At 32.9% G+C, this 17,549-nt stretch overlaps 1 protein-coding gene across 2 annotated transcripts in view; it reads right to left on the reverse strand.

Annotated features, from left to right (window-relative positions):
• The window catches only part of LOC132699489 (limbic system-associated membrane protein-like), a 410,528-nt gene extending 395,285 nt beyond the window's left edge, over positions 1–15,243 (reverse strand). For both annotated transcript variants that reach the window (XM_060666249.1, XM_060666242.1), the window contains exon 1: positions 15,018–15,243. The gene's annotated coding sequence lies outside the window, so the exon portion shown is untranslated. The remainder of the gene's footprint in view (positions 1–15,017) is intronic.
• Positions 15,244–17,549: the final 2,306 nt, after the last annotated feature.

Consider the following 17,549-nt stretch of genomic DNA (forward strand, 5'->3'; position numbering starts at 1 on the left):
TTTATAATAGGTAATCTACTTCATATTCACCAAAAAACGAGGAAAAGTATTTGAAAAACAAAATTGACAAATATTTCGCAAATAACGCACCAAGCACTTAAATTAGAAAAGATTACCGGTCACATATTGCAAGTTTGAGAGAGGCTAAAATAAAAGATTTAATTAATAACAAAAATGTGTGAATTGCCTTTTAGTTTAAGAATTTTGGTCTAGAAAACTTTCCCTAATTTATAGTTGGGAAATGAAAATTCTTTAATCTGACGGTAACCGGTTTCGATAAATTAATAAGGGTACTAGAATAATTCACTCTTGAGTTTCACCCTAAAAAAGATATTTTCTCTACAATACCAGTTGTAATCAGCATTATAACCTTCATGCTGTTCAAACAAAGGCTAGGCATATTTTATGTGAAAACCTTAAAATTAATATTTTAAATTGTAGGTGTTTACCCGTACGAGACATGCAAGATAAAAAAGCAGGAATATTATATATCATTGGCTCGATCAGTCTAGTGAATTTTTCTCGACAGTTTGTCGATGCACGGATCCAGATCTTTTTGGCATATCACAACTTTTGGTTAGTTCAAATTCAGTCAATTCAATAAAATACTCGTAGAGATTTCTTGTCTTATCTTATCTTATATCACAAATTTTGGTTAGTTCAAATTCAGTGAATTCAATAAAATACTCATAGAGATTTCTTTTTAAGTTAAAAATATGTTCTTTGAGTTTTAAAAATCCTACAGAATCCATTTATTATTCTTCCGAATTTTAAATCAAAAACTCACTACAGAACAATATTACCTCATTTGTGTTGTTATCGCACCAATTTCAAATTCCAATAGAATCAATCCGGAAAAGATATTCGGTCAGTGAATATTATTATTTCATCCGTAGCATATTTAAGTAATTAACGTCCCATTGCGAACGACACACGCTGTATGGGTACCTTTAACCTTTTCTCAAACCTGCATACAAATTTTACAATTGGAAATGAAATTAAACTCGAACGGGAAGAAAAATGCAATACTTTTCAATCATTGTGCCTTGAAAACATGCCAATCATTGCGTATTCCCCCCAGGAGCCGTTGTCCGCTGTCAAAATCCGAACTCGTTGGAATGTTGTTTGCGATTGTTCAGGAATGCCATTGCTACCGTTAGGAACAGAAGTTCAAGATTTTCCAAATGATTGTTTGTAAATGTGAATTAGAGCTCTATTAGAGTTAACACGTTATTTCGATTGATTTTATGCAGTTATTTGCAGAAACATTTTCTGTTCTTGGAAAGTAAACGTTGCATAATTAACGTTAACATAACCACTCGTTCTCATAGTCCCGAAAATGTAACGCGTGTTGTTTTAGTTCGGGGAATATATGGTATTCACTAGGTACCTAACCTCAAAAATAGAGCAGTAGTTAAAAAATTTCGAAGCCTTAAAACAGCGAAATAGTATGAAAATTATGACCATGATCTTCACTGTTCACTATAGATGATTTGTATGAAAATTTTAAGGTGGTGTGGTAAAAAGTAAAACGCTAGTTATGAAAAAGTCTGAACTATGAATTTTCCAATGATCCGTCCATCTTTCAGGAGCATGAAATAAACCAGGTCAATATTTTATTTGCAATCAACAGTTTTCTGCCGCAGTCGACTTTCTAACCTCATCAAATTTTATAAATAAATATTAATGGGTTAGTTTTGATTCATTATGCTACGCTTTGTTAAGGCTCAAACAACACTTTTAGTGCCTAGATCAGCAGTTTCCCGCACCTTAATTAAATCCATTATATTATTACGTTATGAAAGGATCTTAATCCCTGTAAACCTATTTACACCTCGTAAAATTACGTTTACACTTTCACCCTTCTCATAACGTAGGATAGGTCATCACCCCTGCAAAATGAAACAATACCAAAATAAAGGCCAAACTTGCAAAAGGCATTCGTAAAATTTACGGAAATTAACCCTGGCACAATCCTTCGTCTAGATTACTCTCCGCTGGTGAACCCTCTCCACTGCCCCTACACCCACCCTCGAGATTTAAACTTTACCTATAAGAGAGGCGTTCTGGTATAATTGTTCCATTAGGTGGAAGCTGAAGTTTAAAACTGTGTTAGAGATTCGTTCGTTTCTATTTTTGAACTTAGATTAAATTATTTCTCGACACTTGCACCGTCACGGAAATTAAAAGGGTCCGACAAAAAATAAATTAATAATTAGTAAATTAAATTGTCTTTCCATTTGTGTTGTATTGCTAATAAAAATTCATAATACAATTGATTCCTCGTTAACTATATATTCCACAAACTAAACGAAGCAAAAGTATTGCTTTGCTGTATAAACCTGTATATTTGATAAGTTTAAAATATTTTGAACAAGCTGGAATCTTCAGTTTTCCATTTTCTTTTCTTAGTATTTTAGTTTATCATAAACCTGACATCTGAATTTCTGAAGTCCAACCAACCAAGCAGTAACATTAAAAAGTCTAGTGAACTTTTCATTAATTTCTGACTTGAAATCAAATATGCGCATGTGCGACACGAATGTCTTTCGTATTTTGTACAACTGAAAAAAAATTTTTGGATATACGTATTTGCTGTTTACCGCAAAAGAAAGGTCGATACTGGAATAAATATTCATTATAAGAAAGAATAACAATTAATTTTTAAATATGTCACTAAACTCCACCGTTAACCGTTGGTTTTAATATTTATGGTAAAATAATTTTAAATTAAAGCTAATGAATGAGCGCATCTTCTTTATAAACACCGATTTCCGCCTAATGCGTTTTCCTAAGCTTAGTTTGAGAAAACATTGAATGCCACAAGATTATTGCTAAAAACAAGATTTTAAATCTTGCGCATGCGCATCTTGAATGGACCTTCTCAATTTTTTTTATGATTGTTTCACAAGTTCCTGTATTATCGGCATAGGCAGGGCTTCTATATCTCTAGCAGCTATATCCGTGCATCAAGTAAGGACACGCGCAGAAGATAATAAGTGTCATAGTCGCATCAATTTTACAGCATTGTCTGCCCTTAACTATACGAAACTATTAAAAAAGTCTTTATACCATAGGGGCCTTGAATTTTTGATGAGTTATGTTATCAACTAGAAGAGCATGCGCTTGATGGTCCATGATTATAACCAAAGATATGGACAAGAAATAATGATAATTATACCGTACAATAAAAATTTAAGATGAATAGAACCAAAACATTAACTGTAATTGAAGATCATTATAGAGTTTTGGAGTTAAAAAGGAGAAAATACTGGCGAATCAGAACGTCTGCAGAATCGCAAAAGTTATTTTTGTACAAATTTTTCTTGATTTTATCCAAAATATTCACACAGTAACCTAGTTTTGATTGATTTCAAATGAATGTTTGTTCTTCCATTTACTCTAAAAATAATTCACCTCAAAAATTCTTTTCGGACAAGCACATGGGCGAAATGCCTGAAAATTCATTTTAAATTTAAAAGCTTTTAAGTAATGAACATATGAAAAATTCAGGATTGTTTACTCGGTGGGCCACTTATACCTAGCCAATTTCTCAAAATTACACCAATTTTGTTTCCTTTATTTCTATTGCATCGGATCTTGCCTCGCCGCATTGCCGCATCGAGATGACTTTCTATATGACATAGAGTATTTGCAAACGTTAGGGACGCCGATGGAACTTTATAGTACTGTGCACAAGATTTCGCGTGACCTGATCTATATACTGAAAGGAATATTCCCTAGACTCTCTATCAAGCAGTGACGCAATAAATCCACCGCAAATCTGGGTTGGCAAATTATATTTGGCGCTTATATTTTCCATCGGTACGGACGAATCCGACCCCATCCATGACATGGATGAACATAAATTTTCAGTATTATTTTGAATTTGACTGAGGATTTCGAGGCCCCACTAACCCGGAACGCTCCCTTGCCCAACTCTTCCCAGTCATTCGCTGCTATTAATCTTGCGGATATTTCAAAGTTAGCATGTGTTTAAAGCGAACGAACTGTAGTCAAATTTATATTGTATATTCACTAATTGACCTTTATGACCTATAATTTGAGCACGAAAGGAAATTATTTACTATTATTGTATTATATTAAACAAGGTGCGTCAGTTTGGATGACCTAGAAGTAAAGATACGAAAAAATGCATTTATTGCAAATTAGTACTAAAGCTGGCAACACTGGAAGTTGATTGATGAAAGCCTCTTTTGTATATGTTTAATAAGGATAACATTGAAAAAAGAGAAGATAGTCTGATTAAGAATAATAATTTTTAATATGACACCATTCTAACTCTATACGATAAAACTTTTCGTTATCTATGTCAGCGAGTTAATACGCACACAGAAACACAATAAAAGCCACTTTATAACAAAAAACTTCAGAAAGTTTTCAAAAAGACAGATCTAAAAATGTATAGCATACTGCAATTTATAGGTTTATAAGTTTTCTGCTTCAGGAGCATTATTGGTAAATTCAAAAGATAAACCGAAGCCTTTCCAAAAGGGGTAGAATAAGGAAATTAAATTAGTTATGCGGAGAGCGATACGAACTATATGTTGGCTAAACAAGGAGATCAATACATACCTATTGGATTCGGCAGAACTGAAAAATCATGCGTTTCCGAACATACATAGGCGCTAGAATGAAGTGGCAAATATTTTATTTTCGTAAAGAGGTGATAAAACTGTTAAATTTTATGGTATAAAATGAAAATCAACATTTAAAACCTATTGATACGAATACGCTTAGAAATATTGCAAAGGTATTATTTACTTCAATATTAATTTATTTAGAAGAGTCAGATTTGAGACATTTGCAAAATTTCCTCATTAATTCGTATAACTTCAAGTTTTCCATATTGGATTGTTATGTTCTAATTTTTTTTTGTAATTTTCTAGTTATTATTTCGCATTTTCAAGCAGTAGGAATCAATAAAGAGGTGCATGGAGTAAAAAAATAATGTAAAATTAATTAGACATAATCCGCGACCTTGTTTTACGGCCTAACTGACACATACATATATAAAAGCGCATCCGGTGAATCCCAATTTTCACATTGGGCTTTGCAATTGATGAATCTAGGAATGAGAATAGTGTTAAAATGAATATAATTTTATAATTAGTACGCCAGAAACTTCTCATGTTCCGCTAAAACCTTAAGTGCCCTGACTCAGCTGAATTTAAATTTGAAACCGTCGTACAGGGATGCTGTTAACTGTAACCTTGCAACCATCCATTAGCATACATCAGATACGGCAGAGTGGACAAGACCACTTTATAAACAAAAGCCCCAAACCCTTGTTAAAATAACAACAGAATAATTCTAGAAATGTAGTTAACTAAACCAAAAAGAGCGTATAAGTCAGCATTTAGCTGATCACCGAAAACTATGAAATATTTGACATATTTGATCAATGCTTATATAAGTTCTGTTTTTAATTTTTTTAGAATCTTCTTGGAAATTCTATTTTCGATCTTATCAATTCATTATTTTATTACGGTACTCATGCCGATAAATAACTCACTCGCACCGGGCTGGGAACTGGAGGTAAGTTTTAGAACTCTTTCATCCAAACTAATCTGTTGTTCTATTTCTAAAAAGATTAGTTCATGTCCTCGAACCTGTCACGTAATATTGATTAAATAAAAACAATAATTTAACAGTTCCATTTAGATATCAAGGAAATGCTAGGTTTTGGATTGACTTTAAAGAAAATCAATTTTTTATTTGATCGACGTTTCGGTAATTTTATTGACTTCCTTAGGACTGAGTAAGATGATTCTCGCTGTTACTTAATATATACGGCAAAATCGTGGACCACTAACTCGATAACATATCACACTGAAGGCAATCATTACAATATTCAGCCCAAAACTCCAAAATTTCTTTAATGCTGAGTGTATTTTACAACAGTCCAGAAGCTGAAATAAAGTAAGATAAGCTTATGCTCTATGTTCTTGAATGCTTCTAATAAGTCAAGTTTTATTTATTTATTTATTTATTTCAACGGCTGAGCCAATTTACGAAACATGACTAAACATGACTAAACAACAACTTAGATAACTTATTAAACAACCATATAAAACATATAAAAACACAAAAACAGTAAGAAACATAAACAAACAGTATCACACTAGTTACAACTACAATCAACCACCTGTTTTAATCTTGTCTTAAAGAGTCGAAGACCGCCAGCAAAGGGATCAAGGGAGCAACTGTTAAAAAACATCAAGGTCCGAGTTAAAGGAGAAAAATAGCCATAGTTGGCTATTGGGAGAGTTGACATTGGGGAGCTCCGACGTCTTTGATAGATGTTAAAATCAATGGACTGGAGGAGAGCCGGACAGTTACATACACCGTTCAAAATTTTATAAAACGTCAAGATATCGGAGTAGGTTCTTCTAATTTCCCGACTATACTAAAAGGCTTACATACCAGAACATAATGTGAAAGTTATTGTAGATATTTATACCCGCTCTATATGCTAGGGACCTCAGAAACGCCCTTCGAACAATCTCCAACCTATCAATGTGACATATGTAATGTGGAGACCGCACTAACTAAGTAGCAATAAAGGGTTTTAAAACTGTCGGATGAGAGCAGTGTACTATTACGGGTAATAAAACCCAGACCTCTCATGCCCTTGTTAACAATGTCCTCCAGCTGATCCCAAAAGGTCAGTTTACTGTCAAAGATGACTCCAAAGTCCCTAACTTTGGTGACACACTCTATCGTTGTATCGTTAATAATATATCTATTTTGAAGGGTGTTAGTTAAGCGAGAAAAGGTAATACTAAACACCAGAGTACCACCCGGTCCCATGGCCCGAAACTTACGAACAAGATGCTCATGACTGACTCTGTCAAACGCCTTCGAAAAGTCCGTGTAGACACTGTCCACTTGTTTAGACTTCTCAAAAGCCCGAGATCCAGCTGATAAGTCAGCAGGTTAGTCACAGTGGACCTACCCCGAGAAAACCCGTGTTTGTTGTCACACAAAATTTTTTTACAGTACCAGGAAAAATGCTGACAGAATAGTTTATCAAAAAGTTTGAAAATGACAGTTTGTATGTATATACCTCTATAGTTACTAATATTGCCTCTGTCACCATTTTTGTGAATTGGCGTTAAATAACTTAATTTCCAGTAATCAGGAAAAACACCGGACGACGAGGAAGCATTAAAAAATGTGGTGGAGAATTTTAAATGTAAGCAAAACTTTATTCAAGTTATACGTTACTCTAAATCTGATAATAAGTTTGGGATAAGTTTCGAAGCGACTTGGTAAGTTCCTTCCACGTGCAGCAAATAAACGTCGACGCGTTTAAACGAGAATGAAGCGCATCTACTGTTCACTGCCAAAGTGTTTTCATGGTTTACGGTTTAGGAAAAATCCCTCCGCACTCGATTCTCAAGATGTTTACGATTCCAAACGTATCAGCCAAATTAGCCCGTACTTTATTTACTCTTGTTTTACTCTTGAATACAAAAGCAACTTCCCGACTTGCTTACAAGCTTAATTAAATGGAACAATTAAACACAGGAAATCTCAATCCCGGCTTTAGTTAGCAAGTGTAAGTGCGAAATTAGTTCAACATTCCTAAAAACGTAGACTGTAGTATTAACGTATAGGAATAAATTTATACTTCGTCACTTAAGAGTGGTGACAATAGGCTCAAACATATTGGTAGTTATTGCATTTACAAAAGTGGTGAGTGACTATTAAATCAAAATTAAACTGCAGTAAACATAAACATCACATGTCAAAACAAGTTGGATGACGTACAAAACAAAATCAGGGATGAATGATATATAAATACAAATAATTACGCAAAAATACAATTCAATCAAATGAAAAATCCAAAATTTGGAGAAAATTATTACACAAAACATTTATACTTGCTCGTCGAGTCTTGATGTAACAGTAAAAAATTCATTTCCTCTACATTTTGTTATCATTTATAAATATTTCATTGTTAAAATACAATAGTTTACCTACATATTTTTATTTTATCAAAGAAATGTATATTGTACGAGGTATATTCAAAAAGTAAGGTGACTTTTGTAATTTGGCTGTTCTCAGTTTGATCTAGTTTGCACGTTTACATTATTTTTTTGTGAGACGGAAACGTTAGACGTGTTTTGTGTGCTAGCCGATTTTCTGCGGTCAAAAAAATTGAACAAAGAATTTGCATAAAATTTTGTGCAAAAAATGGACTACAGTATTCCAAACACTCGAAATGTTCACAACGACATATGGTGGATCTACTTAGGACAAAAAAATGTTAATAAGTGGTACAAGCTGTTCCAAGATGGCCGACAAGACGCCGATGACAAACCTCGATTTGGACGCCCCAGCATTTCAATAACTAATGAAATCGTTGATAAAATGAAACAAATGGCGTTCAAGAATTGTCGAATCACTATTAGACAAGTGGCTGAAGACGAAAACGGAACTTGTAGCAGCAAAATTTGTTCCGAAACTCCTTAATTTTGAACAAAAGGACTGTCGAAGGAGGAAATGGTCAAGAACTCTTAAACGACATCAATGATGCTCCTGATATACTTAAAATGGTCATAACTGGTGACGAATCATGAATGTATGGTTATTAAATCAAAACCAAAGCCCAGTCGTCCCAATGGAAGAACCCAGAATCGCCACGACCGAAAAAAGCACGTCAAGTTCGGTCAAATGTCAAGGTTTTGCTTATTTGGTTATTACCCCAAGATCGTAAGGTCAATAGAGAGTATTATCTTGAGCCGTTTGCGAAGCAATACCAAGAAAACGTCCGGAATTCATGGATAATGCACCTGCTCACTCATCGTCGCTTATGTCTAACTTTTTGGCCAGAAACAAAACCACCATCATGCCTTAGCTACCATATATTTATCCGGTATGGCCCCCAGCGATTTTTTCCTATTCCCAAAATCAAAAACCCCATGCAAGGATGTTTGGAACGATTGAGGAGACAAAGAAAGAATCGCTGGAAAAACTCAAGGCTCTACCAGAAAGTACTTACCAGAAGTGCTTCTGGAAAAAACGTTGGCACAAATGTATTATATCTGGAGTGATTACTTTGAAGGGGACAACATTAACTTTTATAAATAATTAAATACTTTTTGAAAAACTTTAAAGTCACCTTATTTTTTGAACACACTTCGTACTGGCTCATCCTAGAATTAGACAAGGAAGACTTGTTTTAAATTACCTAACGCAACTGAAGGAAAGTAAACTTTTGGAATCAATAATTCGTTATTTGTCTACTCTAAAATACCGAAATATGCACTAGCCAGACATAGAAAAAGTATAGTATGCAAAAAGTTTATGAAGTCCTCCAGACACTTATACAAATTCTATTTTTAAATATTTCTGGCAAATCTCATATTTCAATTTTTTTTACAGATGTGAATTGAACAAGAATAGTTTTAACAATTTTTCCTTTGCGCAACTTCAACTACAACTTATTATATATTATAATAATTAAAACTGAACTGAACCGATCAAAAATTTATCATTTATCATCATTGAAGCAAGCATAACAACTATTGCTTGTTTCAATTGCATTTTCAATTCCCATTATTGTAAATTGAACAGGATTTGTTAAATGGTTCAGAGATAAAACGCTTAATCAGGTAAAACGGTAATTTAAAACCCTTGAGAGTAACCGCTTGAAGGTTGGCGAACCATAATAACTTCAATAATACTAAGCGCAAAAATTTGTCTTCGTTTCGCCGCAGTCACTTCTTAATTTAATCTTTTTAATCATCTTAGTTACTCCGGAAACTTGGCACGAACTTCTTAAAGTTTGTCGGTTTTAGTCGCAAACACCAATTGTTGTCACAAATACCCACTAAAACGTACAGTTATTGCAGTAATGTCCCAGTTTCCGTAGTCGATAAAACGAATTGCCTTACCATTTTACAATATTATATTTAATATGCTCAAACGTGATATTACCACATTCATTTTAGAGCTCACTCATTTTGATTAACTTTGCATTAACCGGTGGAGCAAATTTAATTAAAATACCTAAATGCCATTAGCTATATTAACGCAATACGCAAGGCATTCTTCTTCAATTGACAGTTCAACCGTTCCCATTTGATGCGTGTTGGAATTTGTAAAGTTTTGGAAGCAGCAATTTTCTGTAGTAGCAGTAGTAGTTCGTTGGTTTGCGTTAAAACTGTTAATATCGTTTAATTTCGTCAATGTAAGTGAAAAGGGCTTTCGAGTGAATACATATTCAACAAAATAATTTTAAGAGCCCATTTTAAATGGTTAAACGCGGAGTTAAAAATAAAGAACGTTTGTATGCGAAAAGGAGATGTAACTTAACATTTGCATAAGGTGCTTCTATTATAATTTATAATGAACGCGAAATATTCTGAATTTTAAGTTCAACGTGTTGTCAGTGAAAAGACGTCTAGAGATTCAGATGGAGTCAAACTAGATATTTCGAAAAAAATATTTCTTTGGTTTAAGAGATTTTTTTTAATGTTAAGGCACCAAATAGACACAGAGGATGTTACAAAAAAGTAGTTCGTTAACCATACAAAGTAATGGGATATACAGGATATGAAAGCTAACTTTCAGAGGCCAAATTATAAACAAATAGTTTCTGGCTGATTTTAATCAAAAATCTTATAGAAATAATGATAAAAATATTAATGGTCGGTTTTTTTCTGACGAACTTCTATGGACTTCAAGTAAAATTTTTGTTTTCGGAAAATATTGAATTTATCTCACCCGTTTTTTTTTACAATTATCAAGATAATTAAAGAAAACTACACAAATTCATATTTTTTACCATATTGACTTACTGACCTAGTTTTTGTAACACCTTGTGCTTTTAACATTCCCAATTTAATACCCCCACGTTATTAGTAGGTAAGACCCAACTAAGTGATACATAAAGTAAAAGTTGGATTGATTAATAATACACGTACACGTACACATAATTGTACACCATTGGAGGGAATATTGTGAATGGTTTTAATTCAAGAACACATGATTCCTTTGAAGTAAAAATTACTGGTGTGCATTATTTTTGTCTTTAGGTACTTCTCTTTTACAGTTTAAATTAGTACTGTGCAACTATTATGCCTGTCCAGGTATTTTTATAGCAACTCTGTACGTCCTGTCAATTTGTAATTTATAAATACCAAAATGTCGGTTTTCACAGTTTACTAAACAAAGTGTCAAGTAGACGATGATATTTTAGGGGAATTTACCTTGTTAAAAAATATGAAAAACATTTTTTGCTTAAAATTGAAAACAAAAACGATTGTTAGAAAAATCGCTAATGGTAGCCATTTTTATCATTTTGTTTAATATTATTTTTTTTAACTAATTTTATTGTCATCAAAATGTTCAAAAATTAGTGTTCTTAAAAATACGTTAGGTCAATTTTCATAAGTTTTATTATTTTGCTCGAAAACGAGACATGATTAAAGGAAATGACTAAAATTGCAAAAAAAACAGTGGCGTACATTGACATTGACAATAATATAGTTAAAGTAAAACTAGGACAAAAAATATTTTACATATTGTAACAAAACCGTTTTTTGTTCTAATATTCTTAGTGTCTTGAAAACATTGCGTTTGCGGATTCATGTTTATAAAAACTTCGAATTAAAATACATCCGTCTATTTTTCGAACACTCTATATAAAGCGTGTTTCAATTTGACTTAGGGACCCCCAATAAATTTTGATAGCGTTGTATGATTTCAAAGGTGGACTCCATCCAAATTTCCATTTGAGATGATCATCACACGACATGATTTTTGTGAAACCTGTATTAACAATTTTTTTTTTTAATTTGACAACACGCGGTTAATCAGGATCTTTCAAAACTGGATTTTTCAAAATTTAATCAAAAACTATACACAGCGTTCTTTTTTACACGGCTCCAAAATTGGTGGAAATAGGAATTTCAAAACTGTGAAAAGGTCATATCAGTAAATTATTAACCAAAAACTTTCATAACCCAAATGCCAATAAAAAAATATCCAAGTAAAGGAATTTTTTGTTTACTTTTCATTTAGATTTTCCATTTGGCGACTGTGAAAGTTTTTGGTTAAAATTGTAATGTTAAAAAGTAATACAATTTTCAGACTCACTTGAATCATGATTTTAAAATTCACATTTTGATCAACATTTTCATGGTCTTGGAAATGGAGAGTTTTGAATAGTTTTACGTAATAATGTGTTGTCTTATTTTAAATATAAAAAATACGAATACTTACATAATATTATTATTATTAAAATTACTTATAGAAAGCCATGGACTTGAAGATTGATCGTAGTATTGGATGAACTAGAACTCCAAAAAAATGATTTGAAGATGTGCGGTTTTCAAAATGGATAAATATTTCAAAAATTCTTATAAAGATTTCTTTGTTGTATAATGTGCAATCTTAGTTTTCCTTCGCTTCAAGGAAAATCGCATTAAAAAGTAGAAATTAATCTTTATTAATTGTATAATTTATGAAAGCTAGGGATAAGTTTTGAACAAATTTTTTTACTTAAAATTTATTCACTTGATAGGGATTAGCAATCAACCGAGAAAATATCTAACTAGTACTTTTCGAATTCGAATCCCATGTAATTTATAGTATTTCTAGTAATATTCACTTTTGACGGACCCTCGCTATAAAAACTAATTACAACTTTCATACCTAAACCCAATAACCAATTTTTTTTTTGGGTAGGGACAAGACAAAAGCGGATATCAGTGGTAGTGCTGAATAACCCGCTTCACCGTGCGTTCCGAAAAATGTCTTGCCCGTATATCACTAATTTTCCATCATATTTTCTATTAATACTATTAGTAAACTAACCAAAATGTTTCTTTTAAATTCGTTACTTTGTAACTTCAGGTAGCGTATTATGACTACATCCCATCAACTTTCCGCTAAAATCCGAGTAATTGAAACTGAATCAAAAATAAAAAAACTAGGTGAAATTAGTTAAAAAATTAATTAAATGATTTTCATTATCCTCAAACATTTTTTAGGTCCACTCTAGAGAGACTCCGTCATTTAAAAATGAAGATATCGATTAAAAGAAAAACTAATTTGACTTTTCTCATGGCTGAGGAAAACAAGTCCTTTTTTTAATTAACGATTGACCAATACTATTTATCAATTCGTTAGGATATAAACGAGAGTGGCACCAAAAAATGTAATCAAAAATATCCGCGATTTGGATTCATAAATTGCGTTTATCTTTATTTATGACTTCAATCGTGAATCACTTTGGTCTATATTTCGACCGTGCTTTTGCAACAATTGAGTAAATAGACGCTAACCAATTATTAATTTGGCATTGGTATTGTCAAAGAGAATTTGCGTTTGTTTATCTTAAACATTGCTTTTATTAATTTATTTAATTTGATTTGAAAAAAAAAGAGTTGTGTCCATATCTTGTTAAGAGCAAACAGCAATCAATATATCCAATAACTTTAGCTAAATCCTGCTACTGCGATGGATCCTGCAGAAACCATTAAAAATTTTTCAGGCCAACCAACCAACTAAAAAAAATTGAGGATTCGAATATTGAAAAAAAAAAGATTTTAATTATTGGACTAACGAGTACAAATTTACAACAACAATTTCCACTGTTCAAATTGTAAATTGATTTTCAGTATTTTTTATAAATTTGTAAAATTTATATTTGATCCGATGCCAATTTTATGCGAGAAAGCACATTTTTTACTTTAATCACTTGCCACTCTTTACTAATTAATTAATTATTGAAATTAACGTTTATACGGAAACTGTTTTAAAATATAGACCATTTAGACTAGTTAATAAAATGTTTCAAATGTATTCTACATAGCAATAAGCGCTATGTAGTGCTGCGTTTAAAACGTAAACTATAACATGCATAAGTAGGATTTAATTTTCATTTATTGCTCTTTTTATTGATGACATGTTTTGGCTTATGACCAGTCTGTCTCTTCCAAATTCGGAAAAAAAATTCGAATGACGTAAGGTCTGATATAAAAGTTGGAATAGCTAGGGGTTAAATATACAAGAGAAATAATAACTTACCATAATCCAGGATAAAAAAATAACAATATTCAATTTAAGGCACCGGTGGGTACAGCAGCTTTTATAAGTTTAATTGTAATATGATTTAATTCACAGAGACTTGACAATTTGGGCCCAGAGTTACTCAACCATTATCCCTGAAGGGCTATAACATTTGCCGATTTTATTACAGAACGCTCTAAATGTTTTTTTTTATATATTTTTTTAAGCTTTCTTTGTTAACCGTCGGTTAAAACTGTTAAAACGTTATTAACGCTAATTAAAACCAAACAAACAACCTCCTCTTTCATTAAGTCAATATGCACTTTCATAATAACGTTAACGTTACAATATCATCAAACACCGACGACACACACAATGTCAGTAAATTTTTGGAGAAATCACAATTTGTGAACCGGAACTTCCGCCGTTTTTCTGAAGTCCGGCTTGATTAGCCATCGCCCTCAGCTTAGGAAACGCCCTGCACATATTTGCTGCGCCACTCGCTTTAAGTGAAGAATATCACGCAACATTTTTCAAAATTTCATTTTGAGCTTTCTTACTAATCGTCAAACTTAGGCAAAAAAATTAAGTTCCAAAAATCTCCATAAGAATGGAGAACACGCAACCAAAATAAACATACGTAAGATATAGCACCCCAAGAAAACAAATGGAAAGGAAATCAGAGAGATGAGATTATGTTTAAATACCCTTAATATTTTGAACCGTATAATCTCAGGGAAGATAAAAAAAACATATGTTACACTATTTTTTCAAGTGTAATAAAGCGCCACGCGGAAATATACGCATACCAACGCAACGCGATAGCGCACAAATCTTATAATACATACCACAGCTAAACAAAATTGTTCTGTTAAATTGTTGTTGTGGCTATTCGTGAACCATTTACACAGCAGAACGTACTTATTAACGAGATGTGTGCGTTATATCGTGTTAATAAAGTCACTTACCCTTATCTTGCAGGTTACACCGCATATAAAACTTTTCACTGCTCGACAAACTCCCTTAAAACCATCCGTAAAGTGCGATAAGTTTTCGCCGATATACACCTAACCTTAAGTTTTTCCGAACACTTTAACTTCGACGATCATCAAAAACTGTTTCCCACAATTTCCGGATATGCCGGAAATTTCGCGATTTACGCCGATTGAGTATCGAGGGAGCTTTTCCGTTATCTTTGCGACAGTCCGCGGGATACTGGAGAGACCCAGCCTCAAAATTGCTTGGAGCGCCGCTAAACCCTGCGCGGATAGGGTGTCAACTAGCTTCGAATGTTTTCTCTGAAAAAATGGAAAATAGTTTTCATTTCCAGTATGTAACGTAATGCTTCCGCCGGATTAGATTCACCGCCTGAGCGCTGAACATTATTATCACGGCCAATTAAGTTTCTAATTATACTTACATAGAAACAGGGCTGTTCTCGGCATAAGACACAGTTTTCAGTTACGTAAACTTTGGTCACACCTACTCACAAAAACATTTGATCAAGTAAAGAGCATCTAACGTTTCCAAAGCAGAAATCATGATAACATATGCTTTAGAGCACCTAGAGTACATAAAAAAAACAGCATACATACATATTGTCTTCCTTTTTATGTATTATCAGTCACTAACACACGCGTCGAGTGGTTGAAACATACACTTTGATTTTTTAGTCCGATTTTTCAGTAAAGTATTTTTTGGATAGATAATATTTGAATATTTGAAGTAAATTTTCTTATTTGACAGTCAGAAATTCAAATTCTTTTCTTTAATGCGCATAATTATTGGTGTCCTAATCAAACACGACCCCCCATCCAATCCCACTGGTGATGGAATGAAATGTTAAATGGAAACCTCCATGTTTTTACAAATTCAGATGGCATGCCATTAAGCGTCAGGTTTTTTCCAAATTCGACTTTAGTGTTATCATACCGTCGTTTTAAGGTATTTTTTCTACTCCCGACCCCAAAATACCCAATTATGCACTAATCAGGAGTTCTCCAAAGTGTTGCTTTAAAACCTACGCTCGAGAGAAAATTCGAGCGTTTCCGCGGCTTTAGTCACCGGATTAGAAGTAATAAAATATTATCGGCAGATTTGAAACACTGATGGTATTTTGAAGTCAGTTCTGATCGTCACGTGCAACGTTAGTCGTTTTGCAAAAACGTACCCAAAAAGTAAGCATTTTAGAGTAGATAGTAGGAAAAATAATGTAAAAACGAATTTATCCTGTAAAATTTCAAAGTTGCATCCCTTGTTTCCCTCCTTTTTGGACACCTGGTATAACCCAAAACAACGAATTTCAATAACATGTGCTGCATTTTTTAAAATAAAACCATCACTGTCAGAAGAATTTGATTGACAAAAGGGACGGTCGTAGCCGATGAAGTAGCGCAAATTATTGAGCGCTTTTCAACGAGCAAAATATTTTCCACCAATTCTACCAATTAAATTGAGACATAAAATATGATCAATGAGTACTAAAAGAAATCAATCTCCGAAAACTGGAACCAGTGGTGGGATATCGATACAATGATAGTTTACAGCTAAGACTCACCAGACAATTATTTTGTATTATGATTTTATTTCAATTTAATTTAATTTGGTACAATATATCTATATATCTACATGGCGATTCATGAAGAATGAGCAATCTCTAAATTAGAGGTACTAGACACCAAAATATTATGATTGAGCTCAACATGCCGCATACTAATATCAGATACAGGACGTTCAAAGTTTGAAAATTTGAAAAAATCTTTAATTTCTCATTGAAACAATATTTTTGATCAGACCGTCTAACTCAGTCGGTTTCCGACTTATTTGCATTTAAAAAGGTTGTTTTTTCTTAAATGGTACGAAAACCAACAAAATAACGAATATTAATTATTACCATAACGAGACCCATTTAGATTAGCCGCCAATTTAAAATGACCACAAATGTAGCCTAGTCGGTAAAAATTTGGATTTTCGATATGCATATTTTGTAAAAATTGAGCACATACTGTCAATGGTCAACAGTAGTATAATGAAACGGATAGAGTTTTTCTTTTCCGAAAATTCTGTAAATGGACTTATCGTCGCCGTATTTTACCGATGACTACTCAAATCTGGAGTTGCCGATACATAAGTTAAAATTTCATCTTCTTCTTTGGAGCACCATTATTTGCTTTCGGACGAAATAATTATTTCTCTTTCATCTTAATGGTTGTAAAGATTTGGCTATAGTTGAAGATATCTTCACCACTCTGCAAGTCCACTAATATTTTCTTGAGCAAAATTACAGTTCATATAAACCTCACTATGAGAAAAATAGTTATGTCGCCGCATTACGATTACCAGCTAACACATAATGACATGTAAATTTGACTGATGCTGGTACAAACATACTATACTTTTTCGACGACCATTAGTTTTTGGGTACGTTTTCGCAAAACAACACGAATATATTCACTGATATAACCGTCAGAATTGACAAACGTCAAAATTCAAGCCATGCG

Source organism: Cylas formicarius, unplaced genomic scaffold, assembly GCF_029955315.1.
Source record: "Cylas formicarius isolate icCylForm1 unplaced genomic scaffold, icCylForm1.1 PGA_scaffold_10__41_contigs__length_53128322, whole genome shotgun sequence".
Classification (NCBI taxonomy): domain Eukaryota; kingdom Metazoa; phylum Arthropoda; class Insecta; order Coleoptera; family Brentidae; genus Cylas; species Cylas formicarius.